This window comes from Centrocercus urophasianus, unplaced genomic scaffold (genome assembly GCF_019232065.1).
Source record: "Centrocercus urophasianus isolate 14NV4802_14NV808 unplaced genomic scaffold, USGS_Curo_1.0 seq_12, whole genome shotgun sequence".
In the NCBI taxonomy this organism is placed as follows: Eukaryota; Metazoa; Chordata; class Aves; order Galliformes; family Phasianidae; genus Centrocercus; species Centrocercus urophasianus.
In genome coordinates this window covers 34,065,584-34,074,983 of record NW_024884364.1, presented here as the reverse complement: position 1 = coordinate 34,074,983, position 9,400 = coordinate 34,065,584, and the positions used below count along the sequence as shown (strand labels likewise).

General features: G+C 41.8%; 1 long non-coding RNA gene across 2 annotated transcripts in view; it reads right to left on the bottom strand.

Annotated features, from left to right (window-relative positions):
* Positions 1-6,468, bottom strand: part of LOC122156142 — a 79,515-nt gene extending 73,047 nt beyond the window's left edge. For both annotated transcript variants that reach the window (XR_006167385.1, XR_006167384.1), the window contains exon 1: positions 6,312-6,468. This is a non-coding gene — a long non-coding RNA (uncharacterized LOC122156142). The remainder of the gene's footprint in view (positions 1-6,311) is intronic.
* Positions 6,469-9,400: the final 2,932 nt, after the last annotated feature.

The following is a 9,400-nucleotide window of genomic DNA, read 5'->3' as shown; positions in this document are numbered from 1 at the left end:
AAAGGAAAAGGAAAAGGAAAAGGAAAAGGAAAAGGAAAAGGAAAAGGAAAAGGAAAAGGAAAAGGAAAAGGAAAAGGAAAAGGAAAAGGAAAAGGAAAGGGAAAGGGAAAGGGAAAGGGAAAGGGAAAGGGAAAGGGAAAGGGAAAGGGAAAACACTAGAAAACAGCATGGTCAAGAAGAGCCATAACCTATAGATTGTCTGTATACAACTTGCTGCCAACAAAAAAATGGCCCCAGAAAATCATTTTCTTCTTAATTGTATTCTCCTACAGCTAAATTGTAGGAACCACAAATGGAAAATGAGCACAGAAAAAGACTGGTCATTATTTTGAAAATAAAAACACAGAGTACCCAAAGGCACTGTCTCAAACTATCGTATTAAGAGAAAAAATATCTGTCCAGATATGATTACTCTGGAGACAAAGGTACTGTGAACAGAGAACCTATTTTGCATATCAATGGAGTCTGGATGTAAAATGAATAAGCATCATTCTTTGGTTCTGGAGGTGGTCTCTAAGCAAACTACATTTGGGGAATTTTTTCAAAAGCAGCCTTTGCAGCCCAAATAATATACATATCTATTTAAAAAGGAAGAAGGAAAAAGAGTTTTTCAGAGTGAAATATGGACAAATCTATCACAGATTCTGCTGAGGACAAGACCATATGCAAAGCCCACCAGTCTACTAGCACAGGTGTGACAACGTGCTCCTAGCACTGCTATCCAGATAAGGGAGAGCACTCAGTGTCAGAGCTCTGTTCAGAGACATGGAACAGTGATTCATGGGAAGAAAAGGTTATATAACAGTGACATTGTCTGGGTACTGAAAAATCCAGAAGGATTTATATATTTTGCAGCAAACTCATGAAAATCAGCACTGTAGGAGCTTTTAAAGGTTCACACACATACCAAAATGCTGATTGAGTTAAGCAAGAGAGGCCATGGGAAGCTGCATAGGCTTCCAAATCTCCTCTTCTTACATCCAAGCAGCAGAGAAGGACTCCTTATTTACCTGAATTGGGGATTTACTCACATCATTTGGCAAGATAGCATTGCCACCAGTGGCACTGCCTTGTCACGGACTGTACACCTCTTGGAAACAGCTTATTTATGAACTCATGCCCTCAATCCCTGAGACAGCCTCACCACTGCTAACCCTGTACTTATATACATCAAATCCATCTCTGCCAGATAAGGTCAGTCTGACAGAATAGAGCAGATAGCTAAATTTGAACATGCAAGATGTTATACAGTTCATAAGGAATGCCTTGAAAAACAGCTCCCCTGCCTTACTACCCCTGAGATCAACACATCAGTAAAACAATGCCAGAACAACACAGCACCAGTGTACATGGAGTCAAAATCAGACTGTGTTATACTTTGTGTGGGTATTCACAGGAAGGATCAAGCCACATTGGAGGAGGGGGCACCTGGCCACCACTCTATCCAAGGAGACTTAGGGCAGGCAGAGGTCACAGGAAGAGGTGATAGTTGATCCTGGTAAGGGGTCACAGCTGAACTAACACCAAGCGGGCTCTGTGTCACCATGAATTCCCTTCAGAGACCTTTAGATGCTTTTCATTTCCTTTCAAATGTATGCTGGGTTCATGCTGGTTGACTGGAAAAGAAGGGAAAGGTGCCAATCAGTGCACTATCAAGCTTGTACTGGTTAGAGTAGGGTACTAGGCTGGGCTCCCCTGTGCATAATGCTCAAACTCACTGGGGACAGGAGCACATCTGGCTCCTTGTTCAACCATCCTCAAGTGGCTCCCAGCTCCTGACTACCACCGCTACCTGCTTGCCTGCTCAACCACAGGACTTGGCCAGGCTGCATCCAGGGCATAAAGGCAGCCCATCTTCCTCCCTAATCAGTCTCCAGCTGCGGGATATTCCTCCTCCTCCCTCCAAAATCCCACAGCAGTCTAGCAGACATGGAGAACAGCACTGGGCTGGCTAGCCCCAGGCTTCCTGGCCCTTCAAGAGGAAGGCGGCAGGCCCTCTTACACCATCTTTCAATAATTTGCTAGACAGGCACTAACAGCTTCCCCTTCTGTTGCAACAAGCAAGTCAAAAACAGTACAGACAGAAGCATCCATCTCTGACATTCCTGCAGGTTTTCTGTAATGGATCACTTTTGATTAATTAGACAAGCAAGTTTGAAATAGCCTGCAGGATAGTTGGTGTGTGCCTGCATCTCAGATTGAAACAGGAAACTGAATGTCTATAAAACACGAACAAAAAAACTTTGCACTTACTGTTTCCCCTTTCACAGGGGTACTCATTCCTCTGCTATCCATACAGAAAAGAAAAAATGATCTAACATATTTTTGCTATTGTGCTAAGGAAAATTCTTTTGATTCTTAGACTCGTGAGCGTAGAGCCATTGCCTGACAAAAAGTAACACAAACATGCATACAATGTCTCCTGTAGATTTACTGCTTAGGGTTTTGTCTGTAAGAAAATGATACAGGCTAATGGCTTCCTATAACTTGGTATCATTTCTGCAGCTGAGTGCTGCTCGTTAAGTACAGATCATCGCTGACAATTCTGAATATGGTACCAATCTCAGCCTCTCATGCAACACCAATTCCGGATAAGCACTGTGAAGAAAACTTCTCAAGATGCTCACTGGGAGATTTTTTATTAACGTACATTATCCAGGACATGAGGACTCTTACAGACAGCAACTTTCTCCTTTTTTTTTCTCCTCAGGAATTATTCTAAGGCCTTGCACACTTTCCCACGCTTGAAGATTGCAGGTTATAAATGCGTGGGAGTAATGCAGTTTCGATCAGTCAGGTAGGCTGGGTTTCTGTTAGCTGGCTGCATACCTTTGAGCCCTATCAGCACACAGTGATCAGTGGAATTCCTGGCATTTTTGTCATAGCAATAGAGGCAGTACTTTACAGAGTAAATACCAATGACCTGCTGTTCTGTCAGGGTTCTGTACTTACCTTTTATTTTCAAGTCAAAGGTTAGGCCTATTTATGTAAATCCTCAGCCATGGGCCAAGTAATCTGACCTCCTGGTTTTCATTCTCCTAATTGTTTCAGGTATTTTTCTTGAAAAGTTTGGTCAGTTAAAGCTAGGGATTTTTTTAAGGTTCCTTTGAAGGGCTCTAGGGGCTTTCATAGCCCACCCAGTTTGCAAAGTAGAAACATCAGTGACCTGATGCCCTGGGCACTTATTTAAAATTCATTACCAGGAAATAAGGTTTTGATATATAGCCCTTCCATTCCAAAGAATATCTGAGGGAACACATGCATACCATTTTTTACTTTGGATTATGTGATCTCCAAAGCCACATAGAGATGCAATACTCAATTATACTGCTGTTTGCCCTCCATTTCTAAGAAGAACATTATTCAGCTGTAGATAGTTTTGACTTTCCACATGCTGGCCACTGCTTACAATTCCTTTGTTACTTCACACATTGTCGTGTCATTTTATTCATGAAAGGGTGTCCAAAGCTGCATAATATGAAAAAGAAACCTTTTGGTTTTGCAACCATTTCTCTGAGACTCAGCACCGTTTATATTATAAGACTAAAAAGAAAGAGGAATATCTTCTGAATAAGAGTGAAACACATCTAGTTTACTCTCACACAAAATCTAGATTTTGTCCCACAAGCCATGAGCATAGAAGTAAAGTATTTTCAATGTGACCCAGACCAGCAATAGAAAACTCCTTTTTGGGAATTTTTCTTACATCTTTTTATGTATATGAGAGCTTGAATCCTTTATCAGATCGTTACTTCCTCTTCTGACCATTGATAATAAAGTATATGCTATTGCAATTCAACGTTTACTTCTGCCCTGTTCTTTCTTCCATTAAATGTCACTTTAAGGTACACAGAGAAAAAGGATAATGAATTTAAGCAGAATATATTCTTTAAATGGTACTTTTACTAGAACTCATGCTGTCATCTGAAAGCAGCAAGTCTAAACTGGAATTTGGCTTCTGCATTTTAGGCCTGTGGGGACTAAACGCACAGCCAGCTAAAATTTCAGCTTCTGGGACATTCATTATATGGCTAATTCTCTAGGTGTATTCCTTTTAATTACTGGACTAGTCATTTGTCTGCTCCAGGTAAAAAACAGAGAGCAAGAAACCAGGCTAAGTGAAAAGCACCATTTACATTCTTCATTGTTGCGTGCTATTGCCTTGAATTACAATGTTCATTTTTTCAACCCTCAGGTAACTACAGCCTCATTCTGAGGAGGAAAATAAAAAATTATTTCCTGCATCTCATACTCTGCAACAAAGGACCACTGAGAAAACATTAAGGAAGGAAGGTCATGCACCTCCATTTGAAACTGCTGGTAGCTAAGACATGTAGGTTGGGCTAGATTTAACAGAAATTGTTAAAGCAAACAGATGAGAGACAGAGGCTTAAAACAATGATACTGACCAGCAGGTGGAAGTAGAAGTCAAACTGCCAGAAAAGGTGAAATTACAGGCAGCCTTGCAGGCCTTTGCAAAACGGGGAACTCACATTTAGGAAAGAAATTGTTTCTTGGGACTTCTCCCCACCTTTTACCATCTCACAAGCCACTTCTCTTGCTCATCTACAATTGCTTAATATCTCTGCACCAGCTACAACTATTAATTGCACAACAAATTTTGAAAATAATTTGATTTTGTTAGAACTGAAGGAGCTAGCATCATCTGTTAAGGGAACTTCCCAGTGAATATAGTTTGAGGCTGTGCTCTAAGTACAGCTTTCTACCAGAAGTCTCCAAATAGACATTTCTGTATATCTGGAATATTCTCAGTTGGAAGGGACCCGCAAGAATCATCAAGTCCAAATCCTGGTTCCACACAGGACCATCCAAAAATCAAACCCTAAGTCTATGTCTGAGTCCAGACACTCCGTGAGCTCTTGCACTTGAGGTTATACCCACCGCCCTGTGGTGCAGCCCCTTTCCCTGACCCCCAGCTGCCCTCCCCTGACGCAGCTCCATGCCGTTCCCTCGGGCCCTGTCGCTGTCACACAGAGCAGAGCTCAGCGCTGCCCCTCCGCTCCCCTCGGCTCCCTGCTCCTCCGCCTCCCCTCAGCTCCTCTGCTCTGGGCTGAGAACACCCAGGGGCCTCAGCCGCTTCTCACACACCTTGCCCTCAGACCCTTCCCCATCTTTGTAACCCTCCTTTGGATGCTAACAGCTTTATGTCCTTGTTAAATCGCAGCACCCAAACCCACACCCAGTGCTGCAGGTGAGGCAGCACACTGCAGAGCAGAAGGCACCTGTGCTGGGCCTGGTGCCTCCTAGGTGCTGTTGTCCCTTTGGCTCCAGGACATACTGCTGGCTCAGGTACAGCTTGCCATCAGCTAGAACCCCCCGGTTCCTTTCCATGGGGCTGCTCTCCAGTCTTTCATCCCCTAGTATGTTCATATAACCAGGGTTACCCTGCTTGAGGTGCAGAATGTGATCCTTGCAGTTGTTGAACTTCATCCAGTTGGTGACTGCTCAGCCTTTTAATTGGTCAAGATATCTCTTCAAGACCTTTCTAACCTTGAGGGACTTAACAGCTATTCTCAGTTTAGTGAAGGTTAGTAAACCTTCAAGTATTTCTCTTTTTTATACCTCAAGTGCACCTTCAAGTGTATCTCTCCATACTCCTTTGTTGGCTTGGAGCCATCACAGTGGTAGGATTTAAACTTTCAAAGACAAGATTCACAGCATTTCACAAACCCAGGTGGATGCATCAGACTTCCCGACCACAGTCTAATTTTGAAGGAGAATGCAGGCCCAACAGTATGCAGATGCACAACAAAATAGTTTCAGTTAAAGAGTTTATACTTATATAAATTTGGATATAAAATACATAGGAGGACAGTAGGTCAGTGAGTCAAAAGTAAGGCTAAGTGGCTGTGGACTGAGGTTCCCCAAGATCCCAATGAATCAAAGTCCTGCCATCTCCTTCTCCACCTTGCCACAAATTCCAGCTAGCTCTTCCGTGCCAGTGCTGAGCCTTGCTGTGACCCTTCTGTGAGCTGATTCCGGGAGTTAAACCAGGTAAAAAGTAATTCTGCAGAAAAAGCAGTAGTTTCAGTCAGCTTAGCTCCCTGAACAGGCTCATGACAAGATCAGACAAATATCAGAGCTGGCAATGAGAGAGGGCACAAGATGAGGGACCAAAAGGAGGTAGCTCCAAATTAGATACATATAAACCTCCTTGGGCATGTGCCACCAGACAAAGAACTCAGCTTGTCAGTATAGAATCAGTAGCATGAAAAATCACTCAAGCTACTCATATTTCTTTTTGCACAGCAAGCCTCTCTTTCAGAAAAGAAGAGTACATGAGCACATACCTTTCTGAGGCAATAAACGTTTTTCTTCCATGCAGGAAAAAGGACACCTTATTCTATGCACCTCTCAAACAGAACTACCAGCTAAACCTACAACCTGCTTAACCCTAATTTTTTGTACTGGGCCCCTAACAAGATATAAGAGTTGAACTCTGAGGACTGTTCCGCAAGGCTTGAACAGCTGATCAGATCTCTGCCAACTTTTACTGGCTTGCTGAAAGACAAAAAGAGCATTCCAGTTCAGCTTAATTGGACTAGCTAAACCACAGCATTCCCAATTGAGTCCAGCAGGTTTTGACTCAGAGCTATTGTTTTCAAGCACATGGTAGACAAAACTTACTTGCTTTTTTTTTTTTTTTTTTCTCTGTTGTGTTGTTTTGTTTTGTTTTAAAGTATTGCCCCTCATTCCTCTCCCATTCCTGGTAATGCTTCATGGAATTTTATTTTTTAAACACAAGGCTCTTGGAATGAACAATTCTACAGATATTTCCACTTCCCTCTGTAGAGTGTCCTTTTCTCTTTAGAGACAGAGATCCTGTAACACATTTGACTAAAAGATATATGATCCCTGAAAGCATCGTGGCCTTACTCCAGAAATGCAAACTGTTTTGTTCAATGTCCGCGTAACACTGTCTAGAAGTCACAGATAGACACATGAGTAATTTTCCATTGATAACTCATTTACCAGTAAAAACTTTTTAATCTACTTATCTCAACTGTACATCTCCTTACTCTTATTCTGCTTACTTCTTTGCAAGGGTTTGGATTTTGTTATATACAACCTAGACACATGTATACTGCAACCAGCAGCCTAGCCATTGATTTGGCATTCTTGGTTAGAACATAATGGTGCACAAATTCCTAGTGCACCTTGTTCCCAGTGGGCCTGGTCCTATAGTCATCCAGATCAGCATACTCACTGCATCTCAGTTCCATCACTGCCTCTATGCATCCGGATTCTCTTCTCAAGAAATGCAGAGCACACACTGGCATGATGCAGATTGGCATGTCCCCACAAGTAGAAGCATAGCCAGAAGCCACAGCTGTCCAATGTATGCTGTAGTGTACATGCAGTCCTTGTGTTTGGGACAAATATTTTCTCTCAAAGGTGTGAGGATTGCACAAGTGAATATGCCTTCTAATTAAGCTTGCATAGAAGCTTAATTCCAAGATGCTACTCAGCCTGAGTTCTTGATCTAACCACTCTCCTTAAGTCCACATGCCATTCCACTCTTTCACTCTGCCAGTGGTCTAAACAACCAACCTGGGCTTTATCCAGAAATGCGTATACAGGAGAAATTGAAGGTTTTCCAGCCCTATCTCTACTCTGATTGTTTAGGGTGTGAACTGAGGCATCATGCTCAGGGGAAATACCAGGGTCATAGCCAGTGATGGAGAGAACCTACTTCAGTATCCTTGGGAATCGCTTTTACTCTCCATTTGTTACTCAAGAGCTAGGCTCAGGCAGCTGTATTACTGCAATATTGCAACTGTCCCAGTAAAACCTGCCAGCTCCAACTGATCCTGGTACCCCTGGGGCTATTCACCCCTTCTTTCTGGCCTGCTGGCATGGGAATAGACAGAGCATCTCGGCAAGCCGCACCAGGCAATCCTTGCCCTTTGGCACACGCTCAGGATCAGCCTATTACAGAGAGCCATTTCAGCATACACAACAAAATTACGTCAATATCAAGAAACATTGGATTTCTCACCAACGTAATTCCATCAAATCAAGAAAATTGCCCTATTTGCTATAGCAGTAAATTGACTCCCTTCCCCCCACAACATGGCATTAACCTTCTCTGCTTTAGAAATCCTTTGAACGAATTTCTTATGACAGCTAATTAAAAAGCTTCTTAACTAGCTGCAGGACTGGAGCAAGTAAAATAATGAGTATCACTGCTAAAGATGTGAATCATCATTTGGATTCCTGAAGTAGGCAATCGTATTTTTAGATGCATACATCTTTACTTCCATGTACTTGTCTATTACACAAAGCCTTCATGTGTGTGTATATATGGAGAGAATGACACACCTTCTGAATTCAAAATTCAGATGGCAAGTAGATGCTGAATAATTTTTAACCCCTTAAAAATGCTCTTTTCATAAACTTAGTATAAATGTTTCGGGATTCCCCCAGAGAAGACAACTGACTAAGAAAGATTTCTGCTACCCTGGCCTCTGTTGACAAAATAACAGCCCTGGACCCTCTCAACTGAAATAATTTATTTAAAAGCAGCTCCAGTTTTGAATGTTAGAATCAAAGAAAACAGTAGGTATTTTAAAATAGGAGATGGTGCCAGCCCTCAGTAGATGACTCAGGATATTTCACTTTTCTCTGAAGAGCTTTGTATCTGCTTGTGTTTACAAATAAAATGAAGCAGATTCAGAAATTGAAGTCTGGTCTGGATGGTAGCTAAAAGTGCTTGAAATACAACTTGAGTGAACCCTAGAGGTGCAATAAATGGAAGATACCTTCCTCGGTAGTAACTGAAAACATTGTGTATGTCTTACAAAAAAAGATGCTGTCCTTGTTCTTTGAAGACAATTTCAAAAATATTTTTTCACATAAGAAGTAAATGAGAAATTCTGTGAAAAAAAGAGAAGTTGCAGTTTATTTTCTGGGACCTGGTAGAACTACAGCACTGCATAGACACATTCTGTATTAATGATAAAGAGATAAAATGCGTCTTCAAAAATGTCTTCCACCATTCATTAGCATATAAGCGTGATTTACACCCTCTTTCTAAGAACAGAGCCTCATTTTCCTAAGATATCATTCCTTCTCCTTGCAAGAGAAGGGCCTCTCTATTTACTTCCTTCTTAAACAAACAAATAAAGGGAGAAAAATTTTCTCATTTATTTTCTATCTAGGTGTGGATTAATTGATCTACACTGATAGGCCAGAGGCAGATTTTTTTATTTCTATGGTCTTATCCTTCAAACCTTAGTTTATACAAAATGAGTGAGGGAATGCAGCTCTGCTTCTGTCATTGGGGTTTTGGGGGGAAGGGAGAAATCAAGATAGTTTTCTAACGTCTGGATTTGATTCATCTCAGAGGCAAATTAGTTTTCTTTCAATCTCACAAGGC